The following is a 26,603-nucleotide window of genomic DNA, read 5'->3' on the forward strand; positions in this document are numbered from 1 at the left end:
AAGTTTCTCCCCGGGCTGTTGCAATGGCCTCTTATCTTGTCTCACAGACTATATTCTTGCCTGCAAAAGTTCATTGCGACCAGAAGGACATCTCTAGAGCTCTGCTCAAAAATCTCTAGTGCTTTGCCATTACTGAAACCTTACCAACATTTCAAGGCTTAGCTCAACTGTTCCTCCTTTATCATGACTTCTAAACTCTCTCACCTTCCCCTCCAAATGAAATGCTGTGTGCCTCCAGAATGTCTATTTGTTGTAGGGAAAAAATGTGTGCTGTAGTAGAAAAGCATGTTAGAGCATCCTCTTCCAAGTCGTCTGATTCTAGCTTTTCATTGCCTTTGAGCTATTTTACAACTCTGTAAGCTGTAGATAACTGACAGTAATGCAAAACAACTCTTGTTTATAAATAAGCAAACAATGCTATCAGGTGAAGGTTCAGTTGACTTCCCTCCCCACTGTGGAAGAAGTCAGTTTTGTCTCAATTTGCTCGTTTGTTACAATATTCCAGATCTATACATGGATTCTATATATTTACTCTTTTACTTCTTCTTTTAATTGGTTTAATATCTGCCTGACTCCCTCATTGATAATGATTTAGGCTGGGTGCAGCAGCTCATGTCTGTAACCTCAACATTAAAAATTAGCCAGGCATCATGACATGTGTCTGTGGTCCCAGCTACTCTGAAGCTGAGGCAGGAGAATTGCTTGGGCCCAGGAGTTTGAGGCTAAGATGGTGCCACTGCACTTCAGCCCAGATGACAGAGTGAGACCCTGTCTCAAAATAATAATAATAATGACAAATAAAATCTTTAACACATTTTCATTTTACACCTGTATGAGAATCATGATTTGACCTTTTTAAAAAATTGCCATTTACACCTTTGCTTATTGTTTGTTTTTCAGCTACTATATGCCAAGCTTGGTGCTAGAAGCTGGGCATATAATGATAATCAAAATAGTCATAGTTCCTGACTTCAAGAAATTTATGTCTAGTTGGGAGAATTTAAAAAAAAACTCAGATATAAGAAAATATTTAAGGTGCATAAAGGAAAATTACAGAATATTCTAAGAGAAAATCACAGAGAAATTGGTTTAGAGTTGCAGTGAGCAGTGAGGAAGTTAAGGAGGTACCCCTTAGAAAGTGGCATCAGGGCTGAGGCTTGAAGGTGAGAATTAACTAGGCAAAGAGAAGGAGGAGGAACAGTTCAGGCAGAGGAAAGGTACAAGACAAAGTCCCTGGAGTGGGGTGGAGAAGGATTGCAACATAAGAGGGACAGAGTGACAGCAAATGAAGACCCTGGATACCAGATTAGGCAGGGCCTAGTAGCCCATAGTCCGTAGTTTGGATGTTATGTTCAACAGGAGGACACTAAAAAGTTTTGCAAAGATCCCTCCATTTTCACATAAAGAATGGGTCAGATTGGAAGCAGGGGTTGTTAAGAAGATACTAGGCCTAATAGTATTTCTATAATATCTTTTTTAAACACTCATTTCAGTCTGCCTTCTAATATAATGGTGAGAACTAGAGTTAACCTCCTAAACTGAGGACAGAGATCATGTGTTATTTATTTCTGAAGCCATCTAGGTTTTTGCTTACATAAAAGGCATGAGGTAAATGCTCCTTGAATTGAACACCAGTCAGCATTCTGATAATAACAAGAGCTAACATTTATTGGGTGCTTACTATGATTCAGACACTGTACCAAGAGCTTTGCATGAATTATGTAATTTAAAACTCATAACAATTCTATCAGGCAACTTTGATAATTATTTTCATTTTACACATGAGATAACAGAGGCTTAGGGAGGTAAAATAACTTGCCTAAGGTCATGTAATCTGCATGTTGGATAAAGGCAGTTTTGCCTAACTCTAGAAAGTGAGCTCTTAATCAGAAGCTGTATTCCTTCCCATTCAAATATTTGAATATCAAGTTTACCAAAGCAGATGCTGGTTCACTATATCTGTCTTTCTTTTTAGCCCTTCAGAAGAGTTATTAGGTTGGTGCAAAAGTAATTGCAGTTTTTGCCTTTACCTTTATTGCAAAAACCTTAATTACTTTTGCACCAACCTAGTACAATCTGACACCTCTTTTTACAGATTGCCTTCAAGCGCTAAGTAAACATTTTGGAAATCACAGCCTCCTTCAGACGTTGTTGTTTATACTTTCTCTTGTCCCTTCAAAGAGGTTTGCCGTTAACATCCAGCACAGAATCTGTCTTACATTAGTGATTTGTGTCATCTCCAAAATAACTTTATGCCTAACAGCATCACCTATATTGTTTGACAGCAGAAGTCAAACCATGAGAAAAATGGACCCATTCACTGCAGCTCCAATTGAAACATAGATAAAAGAATAAATATTTGCCAAATATAAAGGAGCCAAATTCAATAGGGAAAGGACCATTCTGTTTCAAATTCTGTGGGGATCTCAAACAATGTAGGAAGGGAAGAAAAAATAAAAATGTAATTGAGTATTTGACTTCATTACATTAATGCATCTTCACTGCATTCATTTAATCAGACAATTACAAGGGAAAAGATATAATAGTACCAGATTCACTCCACATGAATAAAAAGTAATTTTGGATTATCTTGCTATATTGACTTCTCATCACAAAGAGTTCAGTTTCTTTCTCTTGCATGTAGCTGGGGAAAATTATAATTGCTTTAACTGGTTTTGATTGACCAACTGCTTTAACAGGACCATAAATATAGATGTCAGAACAGCAAACACTAAATGTTTATTTCTGTGATCCTTCTCTAGATATTGACAATCTGACCCATGAACCCGCCAGCAGGTAATCTCATAGATCATTTTCTCTACGGGAGATTCTTGCAGTTGGACAGGTTTGTCAATACCTCTCGCAGAGGGTTTTGATCAAGGACTGCTTTGTAATTGTCTGGAAGATACATTAAACACCTCACTTTCCCCAGGGTTCTAAAGACAGAACAGTCACTTCAAGTGTAAATTGCTCACACCAAGATTTTTCTATCTGGCTATTTTAAAAAGCATGTTTCAGATCCTTGCTGCTTAAAAAATTTCACAACCATATAAATATGACTCTCATACATTTTCTGAAGCTATTCCCTTGCTCATCAAATCAGAGCATTAAAAAAAATCTCTAGTTGACAAATCTTTTTAAATTTAAAGAATACGACTGCTTGTTGCTCTAGCCAACCAACTCCCTCCTTAGAAATGCTGTTAGGTGTTCATATGTTTCTATTCATACTAACATGGATACACATTAATTGGTATCTATGGAGCATGCAAAATAAATAATGGACAAAATCATCTGGGTAATTTATACCATTGACTCTCTTTTATCAAAAATACTTAGCAAAGTGGGGGAGATTTCATGGATGGTATGTGTGCAGCCTCAAATGACAGTATGAGATAATTGAAAGGGAAAAAAAAATCAAGCAGGAAATAGAAGAAAAAAAGGAAACGTAGGAACATTGAGGGCAGACCTGCTACTTACACAGATGAGAGGCAGAGGAAGGTCAGTGGTGTTGTCCTCCCCCTCTTTACACCCCTCTCCTGTCCCCACATTGATCCCAATTTGTATGGAAAGTCAGGATTTGACTACAACATCTGTTCAATTCCTTCTCTTCCCAAGACTTTTTTTTTTCAGTATTTTTTTTTTTTCTGATGTCACTGTTGCCAAAATCTCTTTTTGTCAGGTAGGCAGAAAAACAAAATGGAGAACATCTGTTCCTGAATTATTTTTCCCTGAGCATGAGTTACTAGTAGGGGGGAATAATAGAACACTTTTAAATTATTAACAAGTTGGTGAAATTTCAAACACATTGGTAGGGTCTATGGTTGAGGGGTGGGAGTAGAATGGGAATTACAGCATTTGTATAAAAAAAAGACTGCAAAGCGTACCTCTAGCCTGATCGAGACACTAATCAAAGTGGACTAGCTGATGCCTAGGTCATTAGGAAGAAATAACCCAGTGCACAATTAGATCAGCATAGTAAAGAGAAGAATTGGATCAATTTTAACATGGGCTTAACCACCCAATTGCATTGAGAAGATGTTAAGCTCTGCTACCTGAGAAGGCACCTGTGAATCCACTATTCAGATGACAGCTGTTTTCTCTTTAGCTAAGATTTTATGCTGAACATCGGAAATTCACTGAAAGTCTCTGTAGCGTTAAGCTCAGAGGCATTCAGGGTATAGTGGCCTTAAAATAGGGTCAGTATTAGTATTTATTGGCCAAGAAAGTTATTATAGATGATGAGGAGGAACCTCTTTCTAACAAAGCTTACTCCATATACAGTACAGTTAAAACAGGATTCACATTTGAGAAGAACTCATCATGAAGAACAAATGAACATAAAGAAGACAAGAGATTTAACAGGGAGGGTATTTGGGAGTAAGAAGACTCCTGACAACCATTCTCCACTTACTGTACTGATATTAAAAATTGCAAATTTAAGAGGCAAAGGAGACAAAGTCAGTTCTTCCATATATTTCATCCTCCTGCTCTAGGAACTGATAAAACAGCTCTTAAACACACAGGTGAAAGTGTGAATCTGAGACCTAATGAATACTGGAAATGTTCCCCAAAATTCACAATTTGAGAACAAGTTGTCATGAATTAATTCTGTCTCATCACCCTATTCAAATGGATTATAAAATAAACTTAAATTGCAAGATGCCCGTGGGCAATCTTATCACATCTTTGGGGTCCAATCTGAAATGGGAGTTGTGGTATTTGTTATGGTTAGTAGAAGGAGTTACATTTCATGTTAAAATATTCATACACCACCTCTCTTTATCCCATCTAGCTCTCATGTGAATACGGCAAGAGCTATGGCTAAATCTGTAATCACAGATGCACAATGACCAAAAAGTCACTCATCACATATTCCCTCTCCAAGCCCTTCCACAGAGGGGTATGTCTGCATACTGATAAGAGATTGGATTTCACAGAGACAAGTTAAGCTGGAGTCTCCTCTCTTCTAATGACTGATGATGTGACCCCAGACAAGGTTACATCATACCCTGGAGCCTCAGCTTCCTCATCTATAAATTCAGGATAATAATATGTGTACCCAGAGGAGTTGTAAGGATAAAATGATATAATGTAAAGTGGTTGGCCCAGTGTCCGGTGAGTAATCAATAAAAATTAGTTGTTGCCATTACGCCACAGTTTTGATCTGCTACCTGTAGACTTTGATGATGCATTGTTTCTGTTTTCTTTAGACTAATTAACAATCTTAAACACTATTAAGCAAGTGTCCAGGTGGCATTGTGTCTCTCATATGTTAACAGTAAGAGAAAAGCAAAATTGTGTACATGCTTTAGTATTTCCAAAGCTCTTATGCTTATTGTCTCCTTTGATCTCTACAACATTTTGTGAAGCAAGGTGAATATTCTTATCCTCATTCTGCAGGTGAATACATTGATTTACAGGGCAAAGGGACTTGACCTATTGTGTTCTCTATGGTAGATTCAGGTTATGTTCTCAGATCTTTTCACTTTCGTGTAGAATAAACAAAAGAAATCTAGTTATCTCTGGCAAGCCTTGAAGTAGGCTTCTATTCAGCCAAGTATTCTGGTTGAATGTGTGTATTTTTCCCAGGTTGATGTTAATCCTATCCTGGACTCAGCTGGTTTATGAAGCTCCTGGACCAACCCTTTAATCTGCACTTCAGGTATATCTTAGAAAACAAGACTTCATATTCTTCAATGTAATTTTCATTATAAGGTCAGTTGGAAGAAACCATATCTGAAAAATAATTTTCCATTCCTCTATGATCTAAATATTATTATTAGATGAAATGAAATTATCAAAGAGAGAGATTCATAAAGATGTGCTTCTTGGCTGCTTGTGAAATTGGTTTTATTCAGTGGTCGTCAGTCATTTCCTTCAATTTAATTGATTCATGTAAAAATAAAAATAATTTTAAGGAACAAATGTGTGATTATTACATCAATAGGATAATATTGTCTATTAAACTAATTCTACGAATGTTTGAGTGACTACATTTGGCCATGGTTTAGGTTCTAGGGATGCAGTAGTGAACATGGCACAGTCCCCATTTCAGACAGGTAAACAGGAAAATGCTTCATAGGGTGGTACATGCACCACAGTGAGTGAAAGCACTTAAGAGGTTTGGGAGTTCCCAAAGTTTGGGAGTCCCCAAAACTACCCTCCCTTCTGACACCAATTGCAAGTTTAGGGGACTCCAAGACCACCTCGGGATCAATAACTTGCTAGAAGTACTCACAAAACTCACAGAAAGCTGTTTTACTCATAATTATGACTTATCATAGCAAAGGGATACAGATGAAAATCAGCCAAGTGAAGCAGTGCATGGGGCAAGGTTCAGGAGAATTCTGAATGCCAGCTACCAATTGTTCCTGCCCCCCAACAGTGGAATCACAGACATTGCAAACTTCTCCCAGTAGCAATGTGTGACCATACATGTGGAGTATTAGTGTCCTCAAAAAAGTTCACTGTAGCCATGGTGTGCAGAGTTTTTATTGGGGCTCAGTTACATAGATATGGTTGACCATACATGTTCCTGACCTTAGTATTCATCCTCTATGGAGGTCAAGCCTATGCACCCCATGATGATCCAAACCCCTCATTGTAAATTGCACTGTTAACTTACACTCTCAAGTGTGGCCCAAGTAAACAAAGACAGTCTCATCAGGGATGACTTTTCAAGGGCTTAGAGATTACCTCAAGGTATCAGGACAAAAATCGGGATTAAGCAATACTAATTCTTCTCCAAACAATCACCACACCAATTTATAGTGCCAAAGAAGACTTCTTAGAGTGAAAAATGTGTAAATGGGGATCTGGAGAACAAGCAGGAGTTAGTCAACAAATTCCAGTCAAAAGGAACAGTGTATACAAAAGCTCTGATTATTATCTAAGGAAAAGCTTAGATTATTTGTGGTACTTCAGAATGTCTGGAGCAGAAAATATGAGAGAGCAAGTAGTCAAAGATGATCCTGGAGAAGACAGCTGGGGACAGGTCTCGTGATGCTTCAGCAGCTGTCATGTGTTGCTGCCAGCTTGATATAAGTTCAACAGAGTCAGTTGCTAAATAGGAATTTTTTAAGCTATGGTTCAACAGCTATTATTAAAAATTAAGTTGCTGGGTGTGGTGATGCCCCTGTAGTCCCAGATACTTGGGAGGCTGAGACATGAGTATTGCTTGGGCCCAGAGTTCAAGGCCAGCCTTGTGCAACATAGTGAAATCTCATCTCTCTCTCTCTCTAAAAAATATTTAATTATATAAACTTATGACTAAGTAAATCATATTTTTGAAAATCTTTAAAACTTATCACTTCCTAACTACTAACTTTACTATTATCTAGGTTCTTGAAGTTATTTATATCTATTATATCTGTATGGTGGAAATTATTTCCAGTCCACTTTTGGTAGCTTCAAGTTGTCCATGGTAGGATTACTTATACTTCAGTAACTGGCAAGTGCTACAAGTCAGGGCCCCTGTCTGTTTCCAAGAACTGATGGTTAAACATTTACCAGCACAACACCTCTCAGAAGCAATATTTCTCTATTGTTTTTGAGGACAAAAAAAAATAGCTGGCCGGGCATAGCGGCTCATGCCTGTAATCCCAGAACTTTGGGAGGCTGAGGTGGGCGGATCACTAGGTCAAGAGATCAAGACCATCCTGGCCAACATGGTGAAACCCTGTCTCTACTAAAAATACAAAAATTAGCTCAGCATGGTGGCTCACGCCTGTAGTCCCAGCTACTTGGGAGGCTGAGGCAGGAGAATTGCTTGAACCCGGGAAGTGGAGGTTGCAGTGAGCTGAGATTGCGCCACTGCACTCCAGCCTGGTGACAGAGCAAAACTCCATCTCAAAAAAAAAAAAAAAAAAAAGCTAGAGATGTTAAGTTGGGAATGATATTACCTTTGTTCATTGAGAAGATAATTTAGGTTTCTAGTGGAGGATGGATTTACTGGACACGATTGGATGCAAGGAGTCTAGCTGGAAAGTTATGAAGCATTCTTCCCTCATAAGGACACATGGGCAAAATCTGTCTCCAATCCCAATACCAGGGACAGCTACATCTCACTAGAATATCTGGCTTTTCATCTTATGCATGCTATAAATCTCACAACTGGTCATTTTTTCTTCCTCCCACTTGGAAGTATGAAACTAAATTTGTGGTCCTCTACTAACAATTTATGCTATCATGTTTTATGCTCTTTCATTTTCTCATCCTTATTTTTCCCTTTGCTACAATGTTGTAATTTTTTAAATTTATCCAACTGTATTGTATGTACTTCTAACACAAGATAGGCAAAGTCTAAATGGATAAAGATTTAAAAGGCACCCTGTATCCCCCTAGGTTCACATTTATAAAAAAGAAACATCAGTAACAACCCACAACTTTTTGTTGTTGTTGAGTGATCTTCTTTCACTGATTTTAGCTTGGGCTTGAGTTTGTCTATATAAACAGGGAAAAGAGAGGATATTTTCCCTCCCTATTAAGTCTGAAAGGGTTTCATTTAAAAAGTGAACCACAGGCAGGGGATGATGGCTCATACCTGTAATCTCAGAGGTTTGCAAAGCCAAGGTGGGAAGATTGCTTGAGGCCAGAAGTTTGACACCAGCCTGGGCAACACAGTGAGACCCCATCTCTACAAAAAATAAAAACATTAGCCAGGCATTGTGTGGCATGCACCTGTAGTCCCAGCTACTGGGGAGGCTGAGGTGGGAGGATCTCTTGAGACAGGTGTCTTTAGGGTCAGCTGGGAAGGAAACACATTGCCCTATTTTCTACCATGATGACATTTTACATTTGTTTTACGTTTATCCTTTCATCCAATCTACTAATCACAACAATTCGCTCGGTAGATATCTTTAATCCTGCTTTAGAGAGGACAAAGTAAGGATTTGGAGAGGCTAAAGAACTTATCCAAGTAGCAGAGACTGGATGTGTGTTCACACCATCTGCCTCCAGCCTATCCTTGTTTCCTCCATCAGTAAATCCTCTACACGGAGTTCAAGTTCAGCTTTGAACCACTAAGAGGAGGAAAGGGGAAGGGAGAGAGCTGTGACTGTCTGCAAAGCTAAGCAGAATAGGTATTTCAAAGCTGTGCATGTGAGACACCAACAAATCTTGGATGTAAAGACCCATCATACTAAATTGTATTTTGGAGAAACCTCAAGAACTTTTCTCCTGTCTTCATTATCACTTAGTTTCTGAGAAACTAAAATAATCATGGTAATAGTTATAATAATGATCGAGGCCTTTACTTGAATTGTTAATTAATTCTCACCCCAACCCCATGACTGTGTTGTAGGTACTGACATTATCCCCATTTTATAGTTGATGAAACTGAAAGAGAGCAAGTTAGGTATCTTGTACAGGATGAATAGTTAATATGTGCTGAAGCCCAGGGATACCAAATCCCCAGAGCCGTCTTGCAAAATCGATTATGTGTCAAGGCATTGGGATGATCTACGGACTTAAAAGCCACAGAAGGTAGGCCAGGCGTGGTGGCTCACGCCTGTAATCCCAGCACTTTGGGAGGCCGAGGTGGACTGATTATGAGGTCAGGAGATCGAGACCATCCTGGCCAACATGGTGAAACCTCGTCTCTACTAAAAATACAGAAAAATTAGCTGGGCATGGTGGCACACAACTGTAATCCCAGCTACTTGGGAGGCTGAGGCAGGAGAATTGCTTGAACCTGGGAGACGGAGGTTTCAGTGAGCCAAGATCACGCCACTGCACTCCAGGCTGGGTGACAGAGTGAGACTCCGTCAAAAAAAAAAAAAAAGCACAGAAGTTAAAATGTATATTTTCTTATGATTGTATTCTAAGGAATATTCTGCATATATATAATATCTGCCATCTAGAGCACATTCACATAGAAATTATAGCATTAAATCTCGTTATTCTCAAGAAAATAATTCCAAGTATTAGAATTCAGAAGGAGGATGGTGTCTCCCTTTAATCTTATCCCCACTGGCCCTAACGAGGTACTAAGGTGTTAAACACAATGTCTAAAATGATCTGTTTGTGTTGGGAGCAAGGAACCACACAAGCAGGTGTGGAAAAGGGCAGGGGGTCAGGGTCAGATGAGACTGATGTATTCAGTTTGCTGCACAGACTCTTGGAAAGATCTGATCTTTTATTGTAATTCCAAAACTGTTGTAAAGAGTTTCACTTGCATCCTGTAAATTAAGCATTTCCATAAAACTTAAATTTTTTCTTTGCTCCTGACTCCCAACTATAATTAGAATAAGCACAGACAAAAAAAAAAAAGAGATAGTCACATACTTAACACATATATATTTATTGAATTTATAAACTAATTGTGGGCAACAGAAACATTTTATCTTTCCTTTTGTTGCTGTCTGTGCAGCTCACATTTAAACAACAAGGTCACAGATGGTACCTGAAAAAGTGGGGGTTCCGAAACTGCTTCAATGTGCTCCAAAAGATAAAGCCACCAGTCCCCTCTGATTCTTCCTGATCAATGACCCTTAACAGTTATTCTCCTTGTTGACATATGGCTTTTAATATATCATACCCTCTTAGATAAAGAACAGTGATGCTTTGGTTCTGCACTATAGTGGATAATGTGGGGTTTTATTTGAGGTTTATTTGGAATAAAGAGATTTTTCATCCTATAATTGGGGATTAAAGACAATAGTGATATTGTCAGAAACTTCCCTGACATTATGATGTCTATTTGCCAAGGTCCTAAAACACAAAACACTTTCTCCCTTGTGGTGTACTTTGCAGATAGGTAACTTTAAAAAATAACAGCAACGAAACTCAACAACCCTTTCTGCAGGTGCCATGCAATAGAAAGAACTCAATTAACTCCATTCATAAATGCACTCTGCGTTGTGAGAGAACTAGGAGAATGTTGTTTCCCAGGTTCTAAACCCCATGCCAGCTGCTTCTTCCAGGCCTCCCTAATTAATACCCTGGACTTGGTCACAATCTTCTCACTACTACAGGCCCTCATTTTTTTCTATTTCCTGTGTCCTCTCTGAATCTCACTGCTCAGTACTCTGTCTGTGATCTCCTTTAAAGGCACATTTAACCATGTCTTTCCTCTCCACAAAGCTCTTTAATTACTTGGTTGCCTGCAATTTAAAGTCTTACCTTCTTAGCCTGGCACATAAGACCTTCCAGGGAATGACCTTTGCCCATCCTGTAACTTTTCTCCAGGTGCTAGGTCTAATCATTACAGCTAGACCCACCTACTATACATATGTGAGTTAATTTTCACAAAAATCCTATGAGATTGAAAACATAATCCTCATTTATAAATGGGGATAGTGAACTTCGGAAAGATGAAATAAATTGGCCAAATAATGGCACTGGGATTCAACATTTCATGGCATCAACATTTTTTGACCAGTTTTTCCCACTATCTCATAGTTTTTTGTCCTTTGAAACTACATAATGTGGCTAACAAATTCATTTTAAGAAAACGATGCCTCCCTCTGTGCTTCCACCATATTTTGGTTGGTCTTTACACAAAAATTGAGGCATCCCATAGAGCCCTGGAACATGGACTCAGAAAGGATTTGGAGCCAGGAAAAGGCAAGGCCCCAGAACTTCAAGAAGACACACTTTTAGTGTCCCATTCCTGCTTTCCACTCCATCCCTTCTCCCCCTGCAGACTGGATTTCTCACTATGTCAGCAGACAGCCTCCTCACAACCCCTGAGGTCAAGAGAGAAACCTGCACTTGAATAGAATTTTAATTGTGATTCCAGCTCACCAGGAAGAGGAACCTGATTGGCTCAGCTTGGATCAAGTGACCACAATGTTTAATCAAGTGCAAGCCATAAACATGGTTGCCTAGGGACCACCTTTATGAGTGATAAAAAATGACCACAAAAAACTTAAACATTAAAAAATTTTTTATTAGTCAATAAAATATAATCACTGGATTTTGTTCAGATTAGGGTCCATGTCTTTAGTCTGGTTAATTCTTAATTTTTTTTTCTTGTTGGGTGTTATTTCAAATTACCTATGTGCAGATATGCAGTCAAGGAAATGTTGTTAATGATAAATACAAAAAACAGCTTTTCCTCCCAATGCCTAGAACTGCCATCGTTCAGTAAAGTGACAGCATGCTTGTCTCCCCCTCACATCCATTTTCTTAGGAAAAGAGTAACTCTTCTAACTCCTTGCAGAAAATTTTACACTTTGATGAGAATGAGAGTAATGCCTTCCTTGAAAACAAGTTTAAAGAAGGTGAAACGAGGCCGGGCACAGTGGCTCACACCTGTAATCCCAGCACTTTGGGAGTCTGAAGCAGGTGGATCACTTGAGGTCAGGAGTTCGAGACCAGCCTAGACAACATGGTGAAACCCCGCCTCTACTAAAAATACAAAAATTAGCCAGGCATGGTGGCAGATGCCTGTAATCCTAGCTACTGTGGAGGCTGAGGCAGGATAATCACTTGAATCTGGGAGGCGGAGGTTGCAGGAGCCGAGATCATACCATTTTATTCCAGCCTGGGAGACAGAGTGATACTCTGTCTCAGAATAAAATAATGTGAAATGTTGCATGAAGTCACTGGTACCTACCGGGAATGAGAAGGACACTCCACCAGAGGCCAAGGATCTGAGCTGCAGGCTGTACTTTTCACAGCTGTGTCCAGATGTAGAACCACACAGGCAGGTTACGTGGTTGCTGAAGACACATGCTTTGATCACGCCAAAGCCTGTAGCAGTTTGTAGGCAAAGACAGGTGCTGTGAAAGCTGTCTCCTCCTGGTTTTTTCCTGGAAATAGCTCAGGGACAATGGAAGCTGCAAATTAATAGCCACACCTGCTTGACAGCAGCTGTGGTCTTCTGTGGGCTATAGATTCTTAATGACTCCACTAGTGAGGTAAGCATAGGGAATACAGTCCAGCATGAATGCAGAATCATATATGATACAGACTCAGACATGTCATAGCTACATCTACATGAAAGCAAGTTATTTCTTTTTTCTGGGTCTCAGTTTCTTCATCTGTAATATGGGGAGAATAAATATCTTCCTTACAAATTTAAGTAATAACTGAGCAAAAAAATACATGTATGGTGTATATTACATTTCAATGGATACAGCAGGCACATAATAAGTGGTAGCAATGAAGCCATTTGCTTTGCTCTACCTTGGTCATGAATAACATGAATAATTGGTAAAGCCTCAGAAGAAGATGCTTATCAATGCTTTTGTGATTGCTCTCATCCCTATTTTCACTGGAAATAAAATAGCCCACATCGGTGACCAAACAGTGATTCTCTTTTTTTTTTTTTTTGAGACGGAATCTCGCTCTGTCACCCAGGCTGGAGTGATCTTGCAGTGGCGTGATCTCCGCTCACTGCAAGCTCTGCCTCCCGGGTTCATGTCGTTCTCCTGCCTCAGCCTCCCGAGTAGCTGGGGCCACAGGCACCCACCACAACGCCTGGCTAATTTTTTGTATTTTTTTTTTAGTGGAGACGGGGTTTCACCGTGTTAGCTAGGATGATCTCGATCTCCTGACCTCGTGATCCGCCCGCCTCAGCTCCCCCAAAGTGCTGGGATTACAGGCATGAGCCAGCACGCCCGGCCAATAGTCATTCTTTACTATTCTTATTTGTGAACACTCACCTTGTGCTGCCATCTGGAGGCCAGGCTGGTAGAGAAGGGACTGGGTCCAATTTCAGGTCTACCGCTAAACTCAGCAGCTGTGTAAGCTCTGAAAAATGGCTTAACTTATCTGTGCCTCAGGCTCTTCATCAAACATCTGGCTTTTATCACAGGTTTGTTACAACCAGTAGAAACCACAGCTGGAAGAGTGCTTTGGGGATGTGTCTACAAGATACACAGCAGTAAACACGCTGCTGAGATATTCACCCAGACTCCCCATAAACAGAGAATGCTCTGGGAGAAGTTCAGAAGGAAAAACCCCGATTTCTGCAAGAAATCTAGCTGTCTTCTATGGGCTAAATCTACAGATTTACTCTTATTGGAGTTAATTCCATTTTCCCAGGAATAGGAGTAAAAACAATTTCATCAGGATCCTTGACTATAATTCTTGAAACATAACTGGTGCTTGTCAGCTAGTCATTGCTTAGTTGCTTGAATGTGCATGTTCACAGATACTAGTATTCCCAATTTAAATTTCCTCTCCTAGGCATCAAATACAAATTTTCTCCTCATTGCTCCTCAAGAGGGAGCATTTCCTCATGGAATTCAAGGCCACCATATTAGTGGAACTCCAGGGGAAGGGATGGAGGGGTCACAGTCCTCCCCCTGCCTGTGGTCCTTTCGTCTGATTTTTTTTTTTTTTTTTAGAGCACATGAGGTTGGGCTGACACTGCTTTTGCTTCAGAATACACCCTTTATCATTGTCATCATCACCATCCTTATAAAGTATCAATAAGTAGGAAATACTCTTCAAATCTTTGGTGAAAGTGGTCATATTTATTTTTCAACAAAATTGTTTCAGTTCTATATATCAGAATAGCATGAAATTTTCTATCTCTTGATTTGATTCTCCATTCTTTGAATTTTCCAAAAACCAAAAATTAGGTTCTAGGAGCACAAAAGAATATGAAAGTCATTCAGGCATACACACAGTCACTATCACGAGAACAGCATGGGGGTAACTGCTTCCATGATTCAATTACCACCCACTGGGTCCCTCCCAAAATATGTGGGGATTATGGGAGCTACAATTCAAGAGGAGATTTGGGTGGGGACACAGCCAAACTGTATCATTCTGCTCCTGGCCCCTCCCAAATCTCATATCCTCTCATTTCCAAACACAATCATGCCTTTCCAACAGTCCCTCAAAGTCTTAGCTCATTCCAGCATTAACCCAAAAAACCAAGTCCAAAGTCTCATCTGAGACAAGGTAAGTCCCCTCTGCCTATGAGCCTATAAAATCAACAGCTAGTTAGTTACTTCCTAGATACAACAGGGGTACAGACATTGGGAAAACATACCTGTTTCAAATGGCAGAAACTGACCGAAACAAAGGGGCTACAGGCCCCATGCAAGTCTGAAATCCAATAGGGCAGTCATTAAACCTTAAAGTTCCAAAATGATCTTCTTTGACTCCATGTCTCACATCCAGGTCACGCTAATGCAACAGGTGGGCTCCCATGGCTTTGGGCAGCTCCACCCCTGTGTGGCTTTGCAGGGTACAGCTCCCCTCCTAGCTGCTTTCATGGGCTGGCGTTGAGTGTCTATGGCTTTTCCAGGTGCATGCATAGTGCAAGCTGTTGGTGGATCTACCATTCTGGGGTATGGAGGACTATAGCCCTCTTTTCTTTGCTCCACTGGTCAGTGCAACAGTGGGGACTCTGTGCGGGGACTTCAACCCCACATTTCCCTTCTGCTCTGCCCTAGCAGATGTTCTCCCACAAGGGCTCCATCCCTGCAGTAAACTTCTGTCTGAACATCCAGGCATTTTCATACATCCAGCCAAAGTTTCCTGAACCTCAGTTCTTGTCTTCTGCATACTCACAGAACCAACACCATGTGGAAGCTGCCAAGGCTTGGAGCTTGCACCCTCTGAAGCAATGGCCAGAACTGTACCTTGGCCCCTTTTAGCCATGGCTGGAGTGGCTGGGGTGCAGGGCACCAACTCCAGAGGCTGCACACAGCAGGGGGCCCCTAGAACTGGCCCAGGAAACTATTTTTCCCTCCTAGTCTTCCAGGCCTGTGATGGGAGGGGCTACTGTGAAGGTCTCTGACATGCCCTGGAGACATTTTCCCCATTGTCTTGGTGATTAACATTTGGCTCCTCGTTACTGACGCAAATTTCTGCACCCAACTTGAATTTCTTCCCAGAAAACGGGCTTTTCTTTCCTACTGCATCATCAGGCTGCAAATTTTCTAAACTTTTATGTGCTGTCACCACTTGAGTGCTTTGCTTCTTAGAAATTTCTTCTGCCAGATACCCTAAATCATCTCTCAAGTTCAAAGTTCCATAGATTTCTAGGGTAGGGGCAAACAGCTGACAGTCTCTTGCTAAAGCATAGCAAGAGTGACCTTTACTCTAGTTCCCAACAAGTTCCTTATCTTCATCTGAGATCACCTCAGGCTGGACTTCATTGTTCATATTACTATCAGCATTTTGGTTAAAGCAATTCAACAAGTCTCTAGGGCAGTTCCAAACTTTCCCACATCTCCCTGTCTTCTGAATCTTCCAAGTTTCTAGGAAGTTCCAAACTTTCCCACATTTTCCTGTCTTCTTCTGAGCCCTTCAAACTGTTTCAACCTCTGCCTATTACCCAGTTCCAAAGTTGCTTCCACGTTTTTGGTATCCTTATAGCAGCGCCCCATTCCTGGTACCAATTTACTGTATTAGTCCATTTTCATGTTGCTATGAAGAAATACCTGAGACTGGGTAATATATAAAGAAAAGAGGTTTAATTGACTCACAGTTGCACGTAGTTGGGAAGGCCTCAGGAAACTTACAATAATGGCAGATGGGGAAGCAAACATGTCCTTATTCACATGGTGGCAGGAAGACGAAGTGCCAAGCAAAAAGGGAAAAGCCCCTTGTTAAACCATCAGATCTTGTGAGAACTCACTCACTATCACAAGAACAGTATGGGGGTAGCCACCCCCATGATTCAATTACCACCTACCAGTTCCCTCCCATGACATGTGGGGATTATGGGAGCTACATTTCAAGATGAGATTTGGGTGGAGACACAGCCAAACCATATAAGGTCTCCTAGGGAAGACAGAGGCCTTAAAAAAACATGGGTAAAGAAATCGAAATATCCATGAAGTTCGTATGTGGTTCTCTGAGGAGGTGAGCTATGAGATAATAAATAAATAATAATAAATATATGTTTACATAAGGTGTCATGTTTCTCCAGGATTCATGTCTTTCAGAACCTGAAGCATGGTAACAGGTGATGTGCTGAGAAGAAAAGGAACTTCACTATCTAGAAGTCTCACCCAATAGCATCTTCTACCACTGAATTTAGAGCTCTCCTGGGCCAGCAAGTAACCACTTCCACTGAAAATCCTCAGACCTGGCCTGTTAAAGACAATAAAACTGAACAAAACCCTAAACTGTACCAAGATCCACGATGAAAACACGACGCACAATCAGTTTGGAGCCAATGGCCTCTTGAAGTATGAGAGATCAACCTCAGTGTGTCTAGACTGTGTAATGCCATCTTATCCCCATGTATCAGGAATTAGCAGAAGACTCTAGTGAATAATCTCCTTGTTGTAGGCAAAGATACTTGTCCCCTGAGATGACCCATGATGAACAGGGATATGATATCCATGGACATCTTGGCCTACTTGATTATTTTTTAAATGTTGTATCATTGTGTATTGACTATTTATCATGGCTAAGGTTAGAGAATAGAGAAGAGAAGGCAAGGGCATGGCAGGAACCGAGAAATTATGCTTTAACAAGGGAAAGTCAAATGGTCTCCTTTCTTAGGAAAGCATCCTAGTATGCTCCCCTGCCATCCTACTCCTTCTGACTCTGACTACCCCGTAATGTTTATTGTCACCACTAACAATGTATGTCTCTAGGGTCTTGCAGACCTCAAGAAAACAGTGAAAATTCCAATATCAATTACTCACAAATAAATGGGTTTTGATGGAATCACGAAGTTGGGCTTATTACTGGCTCCTTTTATGTGCAATGATTAAAAAGCCAACAGGTATATCAAGACACTAAAAAAGCAATGGCAATCCTTGACTCGCTACATGCAGGAAAAAGATGAGAAAAAAATAAACTTAAATTATTAGCTCGTTGTACAGAGACTTCTGGCTGAGAAGTTCAAATTCAAGCTAATCCACCTGTTTCCAGTGTGCTGGAGAAAGAGAGATATTCCTTGTCTCTGATTTATTATGTGTTCTTGTTTTATATGGGCTTTGTAGGTGGTCTCTGAACTTTCATTGCCAGGTAAGATGAGACCTACTGGCAGTAGAGCCCCATACATTCGGTTTGGAGCAATGGAAGTAGTGTTGAACTAGAACACAGGAGACCTGGGTCCTTATCCTGCCCCTGTTTTTTATTAGCTGTGTGACCTGGCATAAATTGCTTAATATCTCAGGTCTCTATTTCATTTTATAAATGAGGAAACTGCTTCCTGACTTCCTGGCCTTACAAGGTGGTTTTGAGGTAATTAGGTAACATGAATTAGGAAATTAGGTAATGTGAATTAAAGCACTTTTGTTTAAGCACTTTGAACAAAAAGGATGCAAGCAGTTAACACATTCAAGGACTCATTATTGCAGATAAAAATTGGCTCTGGGCTTTTCTTGTAACTCCATTCAGGGCATGCTGCCAAATCTAACTAAAGCAATCAATTCCCAAGCACCATTTTAAAGACTCACATTCACATACACTCTGCCTTTTGACCTCACCTATATACTAAAACTGGTTTCCTGAAGGTCACCAATGATTTTTCTAATCACTACATTTAACATTAACTTTTCCTCAGTTTCTATCCTCAACCTCTCCATAGCTATGATGCCACTTGTCATCTACTCCTTGAAATTTCCTTCCACAGGTGAACCTGAACTCTTCAAGCTCCTCTCTCGTGTCTTTAACTGATTATTCTCCATTGATTTCTTTTTCTATTCCTCAAATATAGGCATTCTCCCAGGTTTTGTTCTTGTTCCCCTTCTCTAAGTCCTTGGCAGTTTCTTTTATTTCAAGTCTTTAAGTTGTGCCACGGTGCCCCTCAGAACCACCATGTCCATTTGATGTCAGCATCATCGTCCCTTCCATGATCTACACACATGATAATGGCTCATTATATTCTTAGTCACAGAGGTGAGAAACTTCATTTAGTTTGGTCTTATGCCTCTGTCCCACTGTGATTAATGCTGCCAATATTCCTCCAAAATATTCTGACTGCCCCCTCCCGTCTAGGCCCTCATAACCTCTCACCAAGAGTCCTTTAAAACCTCCAACCTATGGGAGTAATCATCCTTAAAGCAGAGCTCCAGTCATTTCTGATGACTCTGTTTTTCACACATGTTCTCCTCTGACTTCCCTATCCCATACAGGGCATCATAGCCTGGTAACTGTATGTTCCCCTCACCTGAGCTTCAACCTACCTATTGGGGGATGCATTCATGACTTCCCCACATATGTTCAGGATTCCAACCAAATTTAATTTTGTAACCCCAAACACCCAATATTTATCACACAAGTAAATAAATGAATGAATGTATGTGTATTCAGTTTTCTTCATTTCTTGTGTCTGGGCATATTTTTTTCTACTTACTCCAACAATGACAACATTTCTGGTCATTTCTATCTCTCAAAACCCTATTGATTACAAGACTCAGTACAAATGCCCCTCCTTCTTAAAGCTTTCCCTGATCCTATCAACCAATGTAATCACTCTCCCTCTAGGATTAGGGTATTATTCCATGGTCATATGGTACTGGCTACAGTCCATTGTATTCCTAGGTGACTTTCCTAGTCCTCCTCTTAGGTCAAGTACGCTCTGAAAGGTGAAACCATGCCTTTTTCATTCTTGTCATCCACAATGTCGTGCATACTGCCTTATATGTAGTCGAATTAAATTGAATGATATTGCTTAGGGAAGCTCTCAATTTTGGTTGATTTAAAACTAGCTCTTAAGCTATTAAAACATGAGCAGAATTATTGCTTTCCCAGGTCAGACCCATTATCTCTAATAATATTCAATTACCTTCCTTGGGTCTGTGTTACTTAACTGAAGCTTACTGAGCACAAATGTTCACCAAAAATCATCATAACTCTCACAGAAATTATTTAAATATAAAGTTATCTTCACTTTGTAAATGTGGAAACTGAAGCTCAGAGAGGTTAAGTAAAATTCAAAGATCACACAGCTAGAAAATGGCAGAGTTGAGATTTGAGCTGCAAATGATGTGATCTTAGCCTTGACTATATAATAAATATTAAGGCCAGATATTTATCTGGCTGCATCCAAGTTTTTCTCCCTAAGCCAAATTAACTTGTTTATCCATGGATCTTAATTTAGCCTCTTGCAAATCAATGTCTATTTTTAACTTGTGCTACCTCTTGTTTTCATGAGTTGAGTCTTGTCCTAATCTCCTTTGGCTTAGATGCAGCCTTTTGGAAAGTGTTGCTATGTCTTAATGTACTCAGCTGTTCGTTGAAGTGGATAAAGCCATAGATGTTTCCAGTGGCAGCTGTCTGCAAATTCCTGCCATGTTTAAAAAAATAACTTAGAAAACTAGGCTCCTGGGGCCAGAGAAGCATGTGTAATTTATTGTATGATGGAAAATACTTTAGGAAGCTCAAGAGGCAAAAGAAATCTTTTCACCTACTTCCTGCAGGAGCTCCAAATGGCCAGGCTTATATTTTTCCAGTTGCAAAGGCAGATTTTTCCCTCTGAAAGTCACAAAGGCCTTTGTGGTAACTATGAATTGATGGAAAACACACTGAAATAACTCTCATGCTTGTACTGCTTGCTTTCTATAAATCTGATGAGCAATGACCCCTAGCAATGACATGTTATTTCAAAATAAAGCCATCAAATCCATCAAACAAACATTTATTGAGCTGCTACTCTGTGCCTATCTCAGGTTATGGTTGGGGCATGCTCTGGGCTTCCTAGAATCAGGAAGTCAAATACGTAGCAAATGTTCAATAATCATGTTAAATTAAAGTCAGCATGGCCTTGGAACTCAAGTGTTTGCTCTGAAATAGCCTTTATTTTTTCACATAAAAATGGGAGAGGTAAATCAGGTAATCCAAAGGTCCCTTTCAATTTTTAAACAACAAAACAAAAGAATGTTTTCAAAAAGTATTCTGTATTCTGGTGGCCTAATCAATGAGGCCATACAGAATGCATAATCCTATGAATTGTATATAGATACATCATACAGGATGGTGAATTAGCCATGCAGATGATTCCAATGTAGTAATTAGAGCCAATACAGGCTGTAGTCAACAATATATAATTTAAATAACCAGTGAGAATAAACAATGGTAAAATGTATCATTTAGTACATTTAGCAAGAGAAAATATAAAATACCCAAGAATAAACGTGCATGAAGGATGAAGAATCTATGTTGACAAAACTATACTGTGGGATGTAAATAAGATGAAAAATGGAAAAACCCAATATGTTCTTGAATAAGAAGTCTCAATTTAGTTAAATAAATCTGTAAGTTGAACCCCATTTGGACTCCTTTTGGGAATATAATTAAAGTTAAATTAAAGGTGACTCATAAGAATGACATGTTTGAGAATACCCAAGCATTTTTGAAAAGAAGAATAATGACAATAGGTTTCCCCCCAACAAACATCTCATTGTGTTATAAAGCTACAAAAATCAAAAGAGTTTGGTATTGTTATCAGAAAAGACAGATAGATCAATAGAAGAGAATGGAAATCCTAAAAAGCATATATTCCTGGAAAAATTTACTATGTAAGTTAAAATCAGCAGATATACCAGTCAGACTAGGCTAAGGCAGGTAACAAATTATTCCCAAACTCAATAGATTAATACAGTTGACCCTTCAACAATGCAAGGATTATAGGTGCTGACCGCCACACAGTTGAAAATCTACAAATAAACTTTGACTCCCCAAAACTTAACTACTCACAACCTACTGTTTACTGGAAGTCTTACTAATAAAAAAAACAATTGATTAGCACATTTTTGTATATAATATGTATTATATACAGTATTGTTACAATAATGTAAGCTAACAATTTTTTGAGAAAATCATAAGGAAGAGAAAATATAGTTATTATTCATTAAGTAGAAGTACATCATCCTAAAGGTCTTTATCCTTGTCACCTTCATGTTTTGTAGGCTGAAGAGAAGGAGGAAAAGGAAGAGCTGGTTTTGCCAGATCGTCTAAAGTCAACTATTTTCTGGTACTGCTTCTTCTATGTCTTCTTCCTCATTGCCTGATACTGGTTTGGAAGCACTTATCTCTATCCAGTTGTCTTCTGCTAATTCCTTTGGTGTGGTGTCTATTAGCTCTTGAATTTTTTTTCCCAAGATCCATATTTTGAAACTCTGCACCTCCCAACTTTTTTGGGCCATATCCACAATCTCTTTCATGAATTTCTTGATGACTTTGCTGTAAATCCTGTGATATCATGCACAACATCTGGATACAGTTTTCTTCAGCAGAAATTTATTGCTTCAGGTTTGATAGCATTCCTGGATTTTTTTTTTTCAACAATGATGCCATTTTCAGCGATGTAATTCTTCCAGACTTTCATAATGTTCTTTCTATCGGGGTTCTCTTCCATAGCATTAACATATAGTACCATGTGTAATGAGCCTTAAAGATCTTTATGACCCTGATCTAGAGACTGAATTAGAGATATTGTGTTTGGGGGCAAGTATATCACTTTGATGCCTTTGGCATCTGGGTGGCCAGGGGAATTATTCCATATCAAAGGGACCTTAAAAGGCAGTCCCCTACAAGCAAGATATTTCCTAACTTCAAAGACAAAGCATCGATAGAACCAATTCAGAAAAGGGGTTCTCATTGTCCAGGCCTTCTTGTTGTACAACCAAGAGACTGGCAGCTGGTGTTTCTCTACTAACTTCAAGGCTTGGGATGTTAGCAGGTTTATAGATCAAGCTGCAGTCCTGATCATAAGCCTGAGTACATTTGCCCAAAGCAGTAGAGTTAGCCCACCCCTTCCTGCCTTAAATCCTGGTGCTCACTTATCTCCCCACTAATAAATGTCATTTGTGGCTTTTTTTCCCCCAGAATAGGACACTTTGTCTGCATTAAAAACCAATTCATATATCCTTTTTTCTCAATGATTTTTTCAACAGGGTCTGGGAACTCATCTGCTGCCTCTTGGTTGGCAGAAGCTGTTCTCCTGTTATCTGGATATTTTTTAAACTAAACCTCTTTCTAAAATTATCAAACTATCCTTTGCTGGCATTAATTTCTCAAGCTTTAGATCATTCATTTTCCTTTTGCTTTAAATAATGACTTCACTTTTTCTCAAATCATATTAGAATCTATAGGCATGCCTTTCTTATTGCAATCCTGCCCCCACATAAAAGTTGCATTTTCAGTATGACAAAAAAAGGTATTTGCAAAAAGTAGAATATTTTTGCACCTGCTTGTATAACTACAGTGACAGCTTCATGGATTTCCTTTCCTTTTTTTTTTCTTTTGTGATGATCCTTATGCTAGATTCATTTTTCCTAAAATGATGGACAACTGCAATTGCAGACCTCAATTTATGTTACATAGCAAGCAATTTTTTTTCTTGTAATGTCATGACTTTTCTCTGCTTCTTGAGAGCAGTTCCAGTATCACTAGTGGCACTTCATATGATTACCATGGTGTTTTTCAAGGTTTAGGGTATTGCACTAAACTCGAAAAATATGCAAGAAGCATGAGAGATCACTTGTTCCTTTGATGCATGATTTACTGGAGTGATGAACTGCTCACGTGGAGATGATTAGCTTCACACATTGTTTTATGCAGATACTTGCCACATGAGTTCACTACAGTAACTACAGGAGGTGGCTATGAAATTATTACCATAGTATAGCATGCACTATAGTTAGTTTTACACAGTTATCATTTAATACTGCATCTTTACATTTGTTTACATTTCTCTCAATCAAGAATGGCACCATGTACAGTCTAGGTTTATGTGACTAAGTTTTAATAAACTTTAACTTTTTATAATATATTTGTATATATTTTATGGCAGTAAATGATTAAGAAACGACCTACATATATTTTATGTGTTCTTGACATAGCTACCTTTTTATTACTTTTTTTGATATTTCAAGGCTATGTGGTTCATCTGTGCATTTTTTCAAATTGACACAAATCTCCGCAAAATTTTCCAATATATTTTTTGGAAAAAATCTGCATATAAGTGAACCCATACAGTTCAAGCCTGTGTTGTTCAAGGGTAAACTGTACAACAAAAGTTTATATCATGCTCAATCTATATAGCTCAGAGCAAATCACAGACTGAGGAAAGGAAAGGACTTTGCTCCACAGCATCATTAACAGATCTAGGCTGATCTCCACTATACTGTGGTTGAAACATTTTTAAATATGTGACCCCCCTGATTGCAAGGCAAGAGGGCTAATAGAGATCTCATGCCTGTTATTAAATGTTTTTCCTGAATATAACAAACTTAAGAACTTAATGACCTGCAAGAGAGCTGATAAATTGAGTAGGTAATGGATATTATGTGAGCAATGAATGTTTCTGCCACAATGGAGAATATGTGAATTACTTTTCAAAAAGTAGTGTATAGGTGAACTTTTTTTTTCCTGAATATGGCTTTATTTTTATTTTTGCTATGTCACATTTCTGAGCATTTTTAAATAAATTCTTTTTATTATTATTATTATTATACTTCAAGTTTTAGGGTACATGTGCACAATGTGCAGGTTTGTTACATATGTATACACGTGCCATGTTGGTGTGCTGCACCCATTAACTCGTCATTTAACATTAGGTATATCTCCTAATGCTATCCCTTCCCCCTCCCCCCACCCCACAACAGTCCCCAGTGTGTGACGTTTCCCTTCTTGTGTCCATGTGTTCTCATTGTTCAATTCCCACCTATGAGTGAGAACATGCGGTGTTTGGTTTTTTGTCCTTGCGATAGTTTGCTGAGAATGATGGTTTCCAGCTTCATCTGTGTCCCTACAAAGGACATGAACTCATCATTTTTTTATGGCTGCATAGTATTCCATGGTGTATATGTGCCACATTTTCTTAATCCAGTCTATCATTGTTGGACATTTGGGTTGGTTCCAAGTCTTTGCTATTGTGAATAGTGCTGCCAGGACATAGGCATGGGCAAGGACTTCATGTCTAAAACACCAAAAGCAATGGCAACAAAGGCCAGAATTGACAAATGGGATCTAATTAAACTAAAGAGCTTCTGCACAGCAAAAGAAACTACTGTCAGAGTGAACAGGCAACCTACAGAATGGGAAAAAATTTTTGCAACCTACTCATCTTACAAAGGGCTAATATCCAGAATCTACAATGAACTCAAACAAATTTACAAGAGAAAAACAAACAACCCCATCAAAAAGTGGGCAAAGGATATGAACAGACACTTCTCAAAAGAAGACACTTATGCAGCCAAAAACACATGAAAAAATGCTCATCATCACTGGCCACCAGAGAAATGCAAATCAAAACCACAACGAGATACCATCTCACACCAGTTAGAATGGCGATCATTAAAAAGTCAGGAAACAACAGGTGGAGAGGATGTGGAGAAATAGGAACACTTTTACACTGTTGGTGGGACTGTAAACTAGTTCAACCATTGTGGAAGCCGGTGTGGCGATTCCTCAGGGATCTAGAACGAGAAACACCGTTTGACCCAGCCATCCTATTACTGGGTATATACCCAAAGGATTATAAATCATGCTGCTATAAAGACACAGGTATGTAGGTAAACTTATTCAACATTTTGATTAGCTGATGAACATTTTCAGATAAACTAAAGCTAAGATAATCTGTTGTGAGAAAAAAAAAAAAAACCCAAAACCAAAGAAAACAAAAATGCATTATAAGAAATGCTAAAGTAAGTTCTTCAAGCCGAAAGGATATGACAGCAGATGAAACATGAAATCTGGATGTACAGAAAGGAACAAAGAACATAAAAAATGTCAAGCACATACGTAAATTGTACATTTTCTTCTTCCCTTAATTTCTTTGAAAGACAATTGATGGTTTAAAAATATTAACACTGCATTGTAGGGTTTGTAACACATGCAAATGTAACATATGACAATAGGCAAAGAACCATTCTTTTAATTCCTATAATTAGAAAGAATTACATTGTTGCAGGGTAGTTTTATTTTCTGTAAAATGATACACTATTAACTGTAAGTAGACTATGATAAATTATTAATACATTTGTAATCTTAGAGCAACATCAAGAAAGCTATAGCTAAAAGACAATGAAGAAATTAAAAGGGAATACTAAAATCTCTTCAATTAACCTTTTCAATTAAGAAGGCAGAAAATTAGCAACAGAGAAAGATCTACAACAGAAAGATAAGTCAAATACACAACAAATAACAAAACAGTAGACATAAACCCAACTGTATCAATAATTCCATTAAACATAAATGCCAAATAAAGAGGCAGAGATAATCAAACTGGGTGAAAAATACAAGGACCAATTATATGGTAATGACTAAAAGATGCATATTAAATACAAACATGCAGAGAGTTTGAAAGTAAAAACAGCGGAAAAATGTACCATACAATGGTAACCATAAGAAAGCTTGTGTGGCTATATTAATGTCAGGCCAAGTAGACTTAAAGATAGGGAATACAATCAGAGATAAAGAAGGACATTTTACAAGTAATAAGCTGGTCAATTCATTAGGAATACTTAACAATCCTAAATGTATATGCATCTAATCATAGAGATTTTAAAAATATGTGAAGCAAAAGTAACCACCTCTAAAGAGAGAAACACACAGACACAATTATAGTTGGAGAATTCAAAATACCTTTCAGTAATTTATATAATGAGGAAAAAATCAACAAAGATATAGACAATTTGTACATCAATGACTGCTGATGAAATATTCTTGTTAAGTGCATATGAAATGTTTACTAAAGTAGACCACATGTTGGAGTATAAAGCGAGTCA

Source organism: Pan troglodytes, chromosome 8, assembly GCF_028858775.2.
Source record: "Pan troglodytes isolate AG18354 chromosome 8, NHGRI_mPanTro3-v2.0_pri, whole genome shotgun sequence".
Classification (NCBI taxonomy): domain Eukaryota; kingdom Metazoa; phylum Chordata; class Mammalia; order Primates; family Hominidae; genus Pan; species Pan troglodytes.